Genomic DNA, 12557 nt, shown 5'->3' on the forward strand with positions numbered 1-12557 from the left:
CTGCTAGTTTTCCTCTGCTAGAGGTATCTGAAGATAGCTCTGCCACATGTCAAGTTCGTGAAGGCTGCGGAGTCATGTAATGATGCTGACAGTTCTTGGATTGTAGGAAGTGGATACTTGGCTGGAATGATAGCTTTGTTGACTGCTCTAAGGTCAGTGCATAGTCTAAGTTCACAATTTTTTGTTATGCAATGACTAAATTTGTTATCCATGGCGTTGAGTCGATTCACTCAATGATACCGTCTGCTTCTCATCGTTTCAGCTCCTGTGACACTTGGGCACAGATTGCAAATGGCAACTGTCCCAAATTTTGCAACACCGAAATTGATGTGTCAATCAGCAATATCCTTTAATCTCTTCAAGTACGGGAAATAAGGAAGGATACTGGCATGTACAGTCTGTATCATCGGTCACTTTAATGTGTGCTCCAGTGGGGTGTTTAAGTTTGAATCCAAGCCTATTGGAAATGTTTACTCCAGTAAGACTTCTCTAGGCTCGTAGAATGTGAACCTGTCTAGTTTTTGTAGCATACTGAAACTGTGATCATTTCCAAAACTGGACTAATTGAGTCATCGTAAGCTTGAAAAGTCGGTCTCAGCAGTAAGAGAAAGTTATGAAAAATACCAATGGTAGAGTTTGTTGCACAAAATAGATAATTTTATGCCAACATCAGTAAGAAGCGATGCTTAGATGTCTGTGATCTTGATTGAGCATTCGTTAAAATTACCTGGTGCTTTACCGTTCATGATGGTATAAACATGCTGTACCTCACTCTCAGTAAGAGACTTCTCCACGTGTTGAACTGATGAAGTCTTCTTCTTCAGTGACCCCGCACATCTTTGCAAAATGCTGCATAAAATGATGCGGGGTGACGTCGGGTGGAACTCCCGATGTCACCCCACGTCATTTACATTTTCAGGCTGGCGAGGGCGCAGCCGAGTTATCTGCACGCCCGTCGACCTGTCAACGGCCTATTAAGGCCATTAAGAAACCAATTCAGCTTATTAGTGGACCTGCCCGTCCAACCTGAAGGTTGGCGGGCAGTCTGGGACCCAGGCAGGCTTGTGAAAAAACATGAAACCTCATTCACGGGCAGGATGAGGCTTCATGAGGGTTTTTAAATTTTAGTGAAAGGTTGCAATAAAAGTTATGGACGTGTTCCAACTCATGTGACAGTTTCACATGAGGGGACATGGCAGGGAAAATTTTTAAACTCCTTTATTGAAAGTTTCACAATGGAGCCGATCTCCCTGAGGTAGCACTTGGAGATCTGTGTGCTCTTCCGTGCGCACGCATGAAAGAGGGCACTCCCAGCTGAGGAAATTCCGCCCCCCCCTCCCCTCCCCGCCGCCCGCAGAGGGAGCGCATAGCGCTTCCTGGCAGATGTCACACTGGGCGGGCCTTAATTGGCCCACCCATGTGAAATGGCAGCGCTCCCCTGACCAGGGCTGCCGATCGGGAGTCTGCCCGCCTGCTCCTGCTCTTCCCCCCCCAACAGGGGTGGGTGGGTGGGGGGGGAATTTTTTCCCATGTCCACTAGTTCTCCCTGATCTATTCTGCTCGTTATGTCCTCAAAAAACTCCAGGAGGTTTGTCAAACATGATTTCCTTTTCATAAATCTGTGTTGACTTTGACTAATCCCGTTGATCTTTACGGGATTTATGTGCCCTGTTATCACATCCCTTCAAATATACTCTAGCATTTTCCCTATTACTGATGTTAGGCCAACCAGTCTGTAATTCCCTGGGCAGAATTTTCTGCTTGATGTGCGGAGGGCGGGCCCCACATGTCAGTGTGTAAAATGACGCACAGTGATGTTGGGCGAGCATCCCGACGTCACCGCACGCCATCGCGATATTTCGTTGGGCGGGTGCGCGATGAAGTTTGACGTGCACCGGCCATTAATTAACGGGCTAGTTAAGGCCTTTAAATCGTCAATTGATGCCAATTTTCAGGCGCCCGTGCAATCTTTAGGTTGGCGCACGGGCGCAATGGGCAGGCGGGTAAGAGACTTTTTAATCAAACTCATCCACGGACGGGATAAGAGAGCTCAGTGGGGTTGTCAATCTGGTCTGAGAGTATTTATTGCAGAAAGTTTTTTAAACTTGCCTGTGTGATCTGTAGCAGTTCAGAACAAATTCCAGCAGCTTTCTGTGTACTTTGAACCTTCAGGTCAGCACTCTGCAGTCAGTAATCTTTATTGGGCCTGCAGCTTTCCGGGTATACCCTTTAGCCTGGGTATGGGTTCTGACATGTCCACTGGAGGCAGCTCCTCTGAGGAGGAAGGGAGGGCTAGAATAAGGAGGAGGCCAGGAGTGGACAATCAGCCTCCAGAGGAGTCACCTTTGGGAGGCCAGGCGCAGGCGCAAGGGGCGCAGGCACAAGAGGTAGTCCAAGGCGGAAGGGGCCGCAGAAGACGCCACTATCCTGCTGCCAGGGTATACAGGCGGTGAAGCAGCTACCTCAATATGACTGAGGTGCGGTGCCGAAGGAGGCTCCGTCTCTCAAGGGAGACAGTCAACTACATCTGTCAGATGATTGGCCCTGAGATCTCTCTTAACAGTGTGGGTGGACACCCCATGCCAGCGGCTCTGAAGGTCACAGTTGCCCTCAACTTGCACGACTCTGGCTCCTTCCAGGGCTCGGTGGGTGATCTTTGCAGTGTCTCCTTATCAGCTGTGTACACTTGTGTCAAGCAGGTCACAGATGCTCTGTTCAGCCATGCATTGACCTTCATCCACTTCTGGGACCAGGCAAGCCAGGCAGAGTGAGCCAGAGGCTTCGTGGCCATTGCTGGCTTCCTCCGCGTCCAGGGTGCTTTAGACTGTACACATGTGGCCATCAAGGCACCAGCAGGTGAGCCTGGTGCCTTTGTCAACAGGAATGGCTTCCACTCCATGAACGTGCAGATAGTGTGTGACCACAGGATGCAGATTCTACAAGTCTGTGCAAGGTACCCAGGCAGCTCCCATGACGCCTACATCCTCAGACACTCCCAGGTGCCGAGGCTCTTCAGTGCTCAGGCTCAGCTTGATGGATGGCTGCTGGGTGACAAGGGCTATCCCCTCAGGTGGCTCATGACGCCTCTCCGCCATCCAACAGAAGCTGAGCAGTGGTACAATAGGAGCCACGCCTCCACAAGGGCTGTGGTGGAGAGAGCCATCGGTCTTCTCAAGATGCGCTTCCGATGCCTGGACCGCTCAGGGGGCGCACTCCAGTACCCCCCAGATTGTGTGTCGGTGATAGTGGTTACATGCTGTGCTCTCCACAATCTTGTGCTGGAAAGGGCGGACGCAGAAGACTTTGATACAGTGGATGAGACTGCACACGATGAGTCCAGCACTAATTCTGAGGATGAGGAAGCACAGGGGAATGATGAGGGGCTGAATGCTGACCCAGGACTACACCAAGGAGGCAGGGACACCCGGGAGACTTTAATCCAACGAACCTTCAGCTAACTCCACACAAATGGATCAGGAGGACCAGCCTTGCCTGGCGCTTCCATACTCGGCACCATCAGCTGCAACTAAGGGCTTTGGCCATAAACATCAATGTTCACTCAAACACTCATGACATGTATGTAAAACACACAAATGCAGAACAAAGGAGCCACCCTCAGCCATGGTAACGCATCTTGTTTTAATTTTCACCATCATAAGGTCACACAAAATCGAACCAATAACAAATAATAATTCCCTAATCTAGGGCCAACACAAAAGCACCAGTGAGAAATCCATGGTGTGCCTATGCTTATGTTTACGGGTGCTACGTCTTGGTGCCGCCCCATCGCTCGGAGTGGCATCTGAGACAGCCTGCTGACTCTGCTGCCCTGTTGGCCTCGATGCCCTTGGCGGTCGTCCTCTGGCCCGTGGAGCCTGTGCTGGCCCCGCCTGGGAGGGAGCGGCCAGGTCCACAGCTGGCATTTCCCCAGCAGCCTCACCCGATGAAGCGGTCACTGGGAGAGGGGTGGAGCAGCTGGTGCCCTCATCCAGAGCGCCCTGAGAGGTGCCCGCAGATATGACAGGCAGCTGCTCCGCCAATGTGTGATTGCCCCGGACCTCCCTGCTCACCATCGATGGATGGACAACGAGCTGGGAAGCTTGAAGCCCACACCATCTCCCACATTGGCAATGACCAGCTGCGGCCACTGGCGCTGTGAGGGCTTGCAGGTCCGAGCGTAACCCCAGGAGAACCTGCTTGTTCTCCTGGAAGTCCCTCTCCATGAGAGTCGCCACTCTCTCCATGGAGGAAGCATGACGCTCTGTCTTGTGGCTCATTGCATTACTGATGCTCCGCGTGGACTCCTCTACCATGGACACCAAGTGAAGCATAGTCTCATGCAACACTCCCAGATGCTCCTGCACACCTGCATTTCCTGCAGCTGCTGCATCATGGACGACTCCAGAGGCACATCATCACGCCCCGGCTCAGCTTGTGCCTGGTCCCCTGCAGTCCTCCAACTGCTGGCGCCATCGGCACTCTCTGTCTCTGCCAGTTCCTCCAGCGATTGTGAAGTGTCCTCTCCACTGTGCCCCGGGACACAAGCTGATGTTGCAATGCCCACCGATGTGCTAGTACTTGCGCTGGTGCCTGCCTCGCAGAAATGGTGACATGCAGGTGACAGTTGAGGGCCCTCAGGTGTGAGAAGGGGCATCTGAAATTCCTCCTGGCGGCCATGCTTTGATGATGCTGAAATTAACAACAAGGACAGTTAGCATCCACACAGTGACACACTTCATCCTTTTCCCCCGGCTCATTATGCGCTCAACCTTCCAGAACCTATGGAGACGAATATTGGTGGGGTGGCAAATAGTCAGGAGGAGACCCTAACATTACAGGCAGATACAGACGGGCTGGTCAGATGGCCTAAGGAATGCCAAATGGAATGGAATGTGGATAAGTGTGAAGTGATGCACTTGGGCAGGAGAAACAAGGTACAGGAATACACTAGGAATGGTAGGACCGTGGAAAGTGAGGAGGATCAGAGGGACCTTGCTGGGCATGTTGACAGGCCCATTAAGGTAGCGGGACAGGTACATAAGGTGTTTAAGAAGGTAAATGCCACACTTGCTTTTGTTAGCCGAGGAATAGAATGTAGGAACAGGGAGGTCATGTTGCAAGTTTAAAAAACTCTGCCTAGGCCACAGCTATAGTTCTGCGTGCAGTTGTGAAATGTGCTTCATGGGAGAGATGTGATTGGAGTGGAGAGAGTGCAGAGGTTGTTGGCCAGGATGCTGGCTGGGCTGGAGAGTTTGACTTATGAGGAGACATAGCATAGACTGGGGTTATTTCCCCTGGAGCAGAGGAGATTGAGGGGTGACATTATTGAGCTTTATAAAATTATGAGGGGCATAGATAGGGTCGAAAGAAAGGAACTTTTCCCCTTGGCGGAAGGATGAGTAACCTGGTGGCAGAGATTTAAGGTAAGGGGCATGAGGTTGACAGGTGAGGTGTTGAGGAACTTTTGCACACAGAGTGTGTTGGGAATGTGGGACGCACTGCCTGAAAGGGTGGTGGATGCAGAAACCCTCCTAACATGTAATAAGTATTTGGATGAGCAGTTCCAATGCCATGGCATACAAGGCCATGAGGATAGTGGTCGGAAATGAGATAAGGTGACTTTGGAAGGTGCTTGACATGCGTATCTTCGAAGGGTCGAGGGACCTTTGTCTATGATCCACACCTCTGACTCTATCAGTCTGTGACTGAGCAATGTCGCAACAATAACAATTCAAAGAATCATCAGTGCTATGGATGGTGGGAAGACAGAGCAGATGTCACCGTTGACCTCAAATACCTGGCCGCTCTAACCCAGCCTCACCGACACCAGTGGATCTGGGCGCATGGCGCCTCTCAAGCTCCAGGGCCTCCTAATCGAATGGCTTAAAATCATCAGCTGGGCCTGGCCGCCTCCAGTCCGCGAACGCTCACAAACATTGTGAGCATTTTTCTCCTGAAAAACAGAGAAGACCAGTCATTGCGGCTAATCGCACATGGACTCTGCATGCGCACGCCACACCCCAACCACAGTGACCCATCTCAGGCCTCCAGTGCCTCCTCTCCCTGTTACTGCTGATCAGCCACACAAAGATAGTACGCCTGTTCCCAACCTCCCCCCAACGGCCACCTTGGACACATTCTGCGTCCATCACTTTAGGAAACACAGTCTTAGCTCCCATAGCAAGGAGGCGCAGCTAGGTGCAGCGTCGAGGGCAGCAAACGGCTCTTGGCCATGAGACCTTGAGGCTCCCCTTCCACAATCTCATCACCGTGAACAGGACATGTGTTGGAGTTCTGAGTATGCGCCGAGCTGCATCTCCTGCAGGTTGCCCCAAGACTAGTCATGTGCAACTAAGAGCAACACATGGTGCAGGGGAGAACTCATCTCCTCATGAGCCACTCAGGCTGATTTAAGCATGGGCACTATCTGCTTGCCCACCCAGCATACGAGAAATGCCCAACAGTAAGACTTGGGGTTGGGGGGGGGGGGGGTGGGGGCGGCACTCAAAGGCTAAGGCTACCTGCTGGGTTAAATGCCCAATGCCAACATGGTACTCACCCTTTCAGAGCACAACAAATAATTGAAGCGCTTACGACACTGGATCCAGGTGTGCCGCACCATGTCATGGGAGCTCACCACCTCTGCATCCTCCTCCCAGATATATTTGGTCATGTGGGGGGGCCTCCTCCTCCCCTCCTGGGGGACCAACACCTCCCACCGTGCTGCCACCTCCTCGAGGAGGGCAGCAAGGCAGTCATCAGAAAAGCAAGGGGCACAATGGCCTACCCTGCAGCCTGCCCTGCTCCTGAGCCAGACCCTGCAGCCTGCCCTGCTCCTGTGCCAGACCCTGCAGCCTGGCCTGCTCCTGGGGCAGACCCTGCAGCCTGCCCTGCTCCTGAGCCAGACCCTGCAGCCTGCCCTGCTCCTGTGCCAGACCCTGCAGCCTGCCCTGCTCCTGTGGCAGACCCTGCAGCCTGCCCTGCTCCTGTGGCAGACCCTGCAGCCTGGCCTGTTCCTGGGGCAGACCCTGCAGCCTGCCCTGCTCCTGAGCCAGACCCTGCAGCCTGCCCTGCTCCTGTGCCAGACCCTGCAGCCTGGCCTGCTCCTGGGGCAGACCCTGCAGCCTGCCCTGCTCCTGAGCCAGACCCTGCAGCCTGCCCTGCTCCTGTGCCAGACCCTGCAGCCTGCCCTGCTCCTGTGGCAGACCCTGCAGCCTGGCCTGTTCCTGGGGCAGACCCTGCAGCCTGCCCTGCTCCTGTGCCAGACCCTGCAGCCTGCCCTGCTCCTGTGACAGACCCTGCAGCCTGGCCTGTTCCTGGGGCAGACCCTGCAGCCTGCCCTGCTCCTGTGGCAGACCCTGCAGCCTGGCCTGCTCCTGGGGCAGACCCTGCAGCCTGCCCTGCTCCTGTGGCCTACCCTGCAGCCTGCCCTGCTCCTGTGGCCGACCCTGCAGCCTGCCCTGCTCCTGTGGCCGACCCTGCAGCCTGGCCTGCTCCTGTGGCCTACCCTGCAGCCTGCCCTGCTCCTGTGGCCGACCCTGCAGCCTGCCCTGCTCCTGTGGCCGACCCTGCAGCCTGGCCTGCTCCTGGGGCAGACCCTGCAGCCTGGCCTGCTCCTGTACCAGACCCTGCAGCCTGCCCTGCTCCTGTGGCCTATCCCTCCAGCCTGGCCTGCTCCTGTGGCCTATCCCTCCAGCGTGCCCTGCTCAGCCGACTCTCTGTGGTGTGGCCTGGAAGTGGCCATTGTGAGCAGCCTACAGGAGGCTGCCAGGCCTTCCTTTAAACAGACTGCCGGGTCACCATTGGACCCGGCAGCCTGTGCACGCCCGCCGGAGCCCGCACACTCCCGCTATCCACGGGTGTCGGAAATGCGCTGGGCGGGCCACGCAAAATGGACCCACGATCGGGTCCGTGCCCACCCACGGTGGTTCCTGCTCCGCCTGCCCGACAGGCAGAAAATTCTGCCCCGTTTTCTCCCTCCCTCTTTTATTAAACAGTGGGGTTACATTTGCCACCCTCCAATCTGCTGGGACCGTTCCAGAATCTAGAGAATTTTGGTAGATGACAACCAACACATCCACTATTTCCATGGCCACCTCCTTTAGTACCCTGGGATGTAGATTATCAGGCCTTGGGATTTATCGGCTTTCAGCCCTATTTATTTCTCCAGAACTATTTTTTTTTTAATACTAATTTCCTTCAATTCCTCTTGCTCACTAGACCATTGCTAGGTCCCCTAGCATTTCTGGGAAGTTATTTGTGTCTTCCTTCTTCCGTGAAAACAAAATTAAAGTAGTTGTTTAATTGCTTTGCCATTTCCTTGTTCTCCATTATAAAGTCTCCCGTTTTGGACTGTAAGGGACATACATTTGTCTTCACTAATCTTTTTATTTTTACGTACTTATAGAATCTTTTACAGTCTGCTTTTATTTTCCTTGCAAGTTTACTCCCATACTCTTCTTTTTTCCCTCTTAAACAATATCTTGACCCTCCTTTGCTGAATCCTAAACTGCTCCCAGTCCTCAGGCTTGCTACTTTTTCTAGCAACTTTTTATGTCTCCTCTTTGAATTTAATACTATCATTAATTTCTCTTGTTAGCCATAGTTGGGCCACTTTTCTGGTTGTGTTTCGGCGCCAGAAAGGAATGTATAACTGTTACAATGCATACATTCGTTCCTTAAATATTAGCTATCATCTGTCCACTGTCATGCCTTTTAATGAAATTCCCCAATCTATCATAGCCAACTCACTCCTCATAACTCCAAGGATGTGAAAGGGGTTCTTCAAATGCATTTCTTTCATATTCTGGCCAAAATTCATCCCTCGTCTATCACCACTAAAAACTAATTGTCTCAAGAAAACTTCTGGGACCTTAGTGTGTTCAAATCAATGACTACATTCATCGAAATAACAGGAAGTACATTTCAAAACTAATCCACTGTCTTTGAAGCTCATTGGGCAACAAAAATGTGACTTTAGTCCCACAGCAATATGGTTGATTCTTATCTGCCCTTTGAACTGGCCTAGCAAGGTCGTATCAAACCGCTACAGAAAAGTCAAAGGAATAAAACTGAATGAGTACTCCTCCAAGTTGAACATCACTTGGAAGAAGCATGGAGGGTGGCAAGGACACAGAATGTACTCAGGGTGGGGTCTTCAATGCCTCAGGCCATGACAGAATTTGCTAGAAGTGACCACCGCACACAGTCATTGTGGACACAAACTCCCATCCTCACAAGATACCCTCCTTCATGCAGTGGCATCACCACCATGCTAAATGGGATAGATTCTGAACAGATCTAGCAGCTCAAAACAAGGCATCCAAGAGGCACTGTGGGCCACCAGCAGCAGCAGAATTGTATTCAACCACAATCTGTAACTTCATAGCCCAGTAGATAACTTACTCTACCATTACCATCAAGCCAAGGGATCAACCCTGGTTCAATGAAGAGTACAGAAGAGCATTCTAGGAGTAGCACCAGGCATAGATAAAAAAGTGAGGTGTCAGCCTGCTGAAGCTACAACACAGGATCACTTGCATGCCGAACAGCAGAAGCTAAAGTGATATCACAACCAAAGATCAGATCAAACCTCTGTAGTCCTGCCACATCCAGTTGTGAATGCTGGTGGATAATTAAACAACTAATTGGAGGCGGCGGCGGCTGCACAAATATCCCAATCCAGGATGATTAGGGAAGCCCAGCACATCAGTACAAAAAAAATGTCTTTTGAAACTATCTTCAGCCAGAAGGCTGGAGTGGTTGATCCATCTTGGCCTCCCTCCTCCTGTGGCCCTCAGCATCATGGATGTCAGCCAATTTGATTCACTCCATGTGAAATCAAGGAATGGCTGAAGGCATTGGATACCAGAAAGGCTTTGGGCCCTGACAATATTCCAGCAGTAGTATTGAAGACTTGTGCCCCAGAACTTGCCACACCCCTAGCCAAGCTGTTCTGTTATATAGCTATAACATTGGCATCTACCCAGCTATGTGGAAAATTGCCCAGGTATGTCCTGTACACAAAGAGCAAGACAAATACAACCCAGCCAATTACTGCCCCATCAGTCTATCCTCGACCAAAGTGATGAAGAATGTTGTCAAAAGTACTATGAATCGGCACTTACTCGGCAATAGACCTGCTCACTGATTTTGGGTTCCGCCAGGGCCAATTGGCTCCTGACTTCATTGCAGCCTTGGTCCAAACATGGACAAAAGAGCTGAACTCAGGTGACTGCTCTTACATCAAGGCAGCATTTGACTGAGTTTGGCATCGAGCCGCAGCAAAACTGAAGTTAATGGGAATTGGGGAAAACTCCCTGCTGGTTGGAGTCATACCTAGCACAAAAGAAGATGGTTGTGGTTGCTGGAGGTCTATCACCTCACTCCCAGGACATTCAGGACAAATCCAATCTGGCCAATTACCGCCCCATCAGTCTGCTCTCAATCATCGGCAAAGTGATGGAAGGTGTCGTCAACAGTGCTATCAAGCGGCACTGACACATCATTGACATGCTCATCACCGATGCGCAGTCTGGGTTGTGCCAGGATCACTTGGCTCCTGACCTCATTACAGCTTTGGTTCAAACATTAACAAATTCCAGTGATGAGGTGAGAGTTACTGCCCTTGGCATCAAGGCAGAATTTGATGGAGTGCGGTATCAGTTAACCCTAGTAAAATTGAAGTTAATGAGAGTTGGGGGAAAAATTCTCCACTGGCTGGATTCAAAGGAAGATAGTTATGGTGGTTGGAGGCCAATCATCTGAGATCGTAAGAATATGAACTTTGTTATATGTAATCCATTTTGGTCTGAAGCCTGTGTGATTACTCTTCAGTGCCTACACTACTATAGGAATAATTGTCGTCAGAATTGGCCACTCTAGCAGTTTGTAAGCACAGCTTGGAAGTGAAATATGTTAACTAAGTGGGAGAGAATGGTTCTTTCCTTTTTCTTTTGTTTTTTCCACAACTTTTCCAAGGTGTATTATCATTTTTTGAAAAGGCCTCAAGCTTTTCCTGTTTCTGTGAAACTCTATACTTGCCCCATTTCCAGTCTTCCTCACTCTTAAGTGGGACCAGTCTGTATCTGCACCACTTCTGTTGTAGGAATGCCTCAAAGAACTCTAAAATCCGTTAGTAGGGATAAATTTTCAAAAGAAAACTTTAAGGTTGAGATTGAAAGGAAAAATACCAATCCCAATGGCATGCATCCCAGGGTATTGAAGGAGGTTCTGGAGAAGACAGAAATGGCAAACCTAATTTTCCAAAAATCTTTGAATACTAGAAGTGAAAGAGGACTGGAGTGTAGCAAGTACTCAACAAAGGAATAAGGAATAAGTCAGGAAATTATAGGCCAAATAGTCTTACCTCTATTGTAGGTAAAGTTGTAGAGTGAATGATACAAGATGGAATCAGTGAACACTTGGAAAATGAAGTGTAGCTTGTGCTTGATTGATTAAATCCAATTTTGAGAAAACCTTTAAAGTGTGTAGATAAAGAGAATATTATGGATGTGTACATGGATTTTTAAAAGGTGCTTGTAAAGGTGCGACATAAATCTAAGACACATGGAACAGAAAGCGGAGTTGGTGCAAATTTAAATTCATTTTGATTGAATGTCCCCAGAATCTGTTTTGGCTCCTTTGGCTTTGCATCCAAATTATTGATTTAGATGTGGGCACAGAAGAATGATATTGAAGCTTGATACCAAATTGGAGGAAATTTGTGATGAAGACTGTAGGTGAATGTAGGCAAGTTAGAGGAATGATGTAAGATGCCATTTAACACAGAAATGTCGCATTGTACAGTTTGATTAAAAACAACCATTAGAGGAAGTTTACCCAAAATATTGAAACCATTAATAGAGTGGAGAAACAGTGCAAAAAATATAAATACCCCAAGGTGCAGTTAGAAAAAGTCATAAAATGACAAAAAAAAACTATTCTGGATTTCAATGAATAGAAATGACTCAGACATTTACAGCACAGAGGGAGGCCATTCAGCTCATCGTGTCTGTGCCAGTCAACAAAGATCTGACGACACTAACAATTTTCCAGCGCTTGGCCCATAGCTCTGGAGGCTATGGCACCACAAGTGAATATCTAATTACTTCTTAAATGTTACGAGAGTTTCTGACTCAACCACTCTTTCAGGCAGTGAGTTCCAGACTCCCACCACCCTCTGGGTGAAAGAATTTCTCCTCAACTCCCTTCTTAGCCTTCTACCTCTTACCTTAAATCTATGCCCCCAGGTTATTGACCCCTCTACTTATGGAAAAAGTGCCTTCCTATCCACCCGATTTATGTACCTCATAATCTTAAACACCTCTATCAGATCCCCTCTCAACCTTGGTTGCTCCAAGGAAAACAACCCTAGCCTATTCAATCTTTCTTCATAACTCAGACCCTCTAGCCTAGGCAGCATTCTGGTGAATCTCCTCTGCACCCTCTCCAGTGCAATCACATCCTTCCTATAGTGTGGTGACCAGAACTGCACACAGTACTCCAGTTGTGGCCTAACCAGCGTTTTATACAGTTCCAGAATAACCTGGTTAGCT

At 49.9% G+C, this 12557-nt stretch overlaps 1 protein-coding gene across 4 annotated transcripts in view; it reads left to right on the plus strand.

The window, feature by feature from the left end:
- elovl2 (ELOVL fatty acid elongase 2) overlaps positions 1 to 12557 on the plus strand; it is a 123869-nt gene that overhangs the window by 13602 nt on the left and 97710 nt on the right. For 2 of the 4 annotated variants that reach the window (XM_078539149.1, XM_078539148.1), the window contains exon 2: positions 8 to 152. The exons of the other annotated variants lie outside the window; for them this stretch is intronic. The gene's annotated coding sequence lies outside the window, so the exon portion shown is untranslated. The remainder of the gene's footprint in view (positions 1 to 7; positions 153 to 12557) is intronic. 4 annotated transcript variants of the gene reach the window in all.

The sequence above is a fragment of the Cetorhinus maximus genome, chromosome 3 (genome assembly GCF_964194155.1).
Source record: "Cetorhinus maximus chromosome 3, sCetMax3.hap1.1, whole genome shotgun sequence".
NCBI classification, from domain to species: domain Eukaryota; kingdom Metazoa; phylum Chordata; class Chondrichthyes; order Lamniformes; family Cetorhinidae; genus Cetorhinus; species Cetorhinus maximus.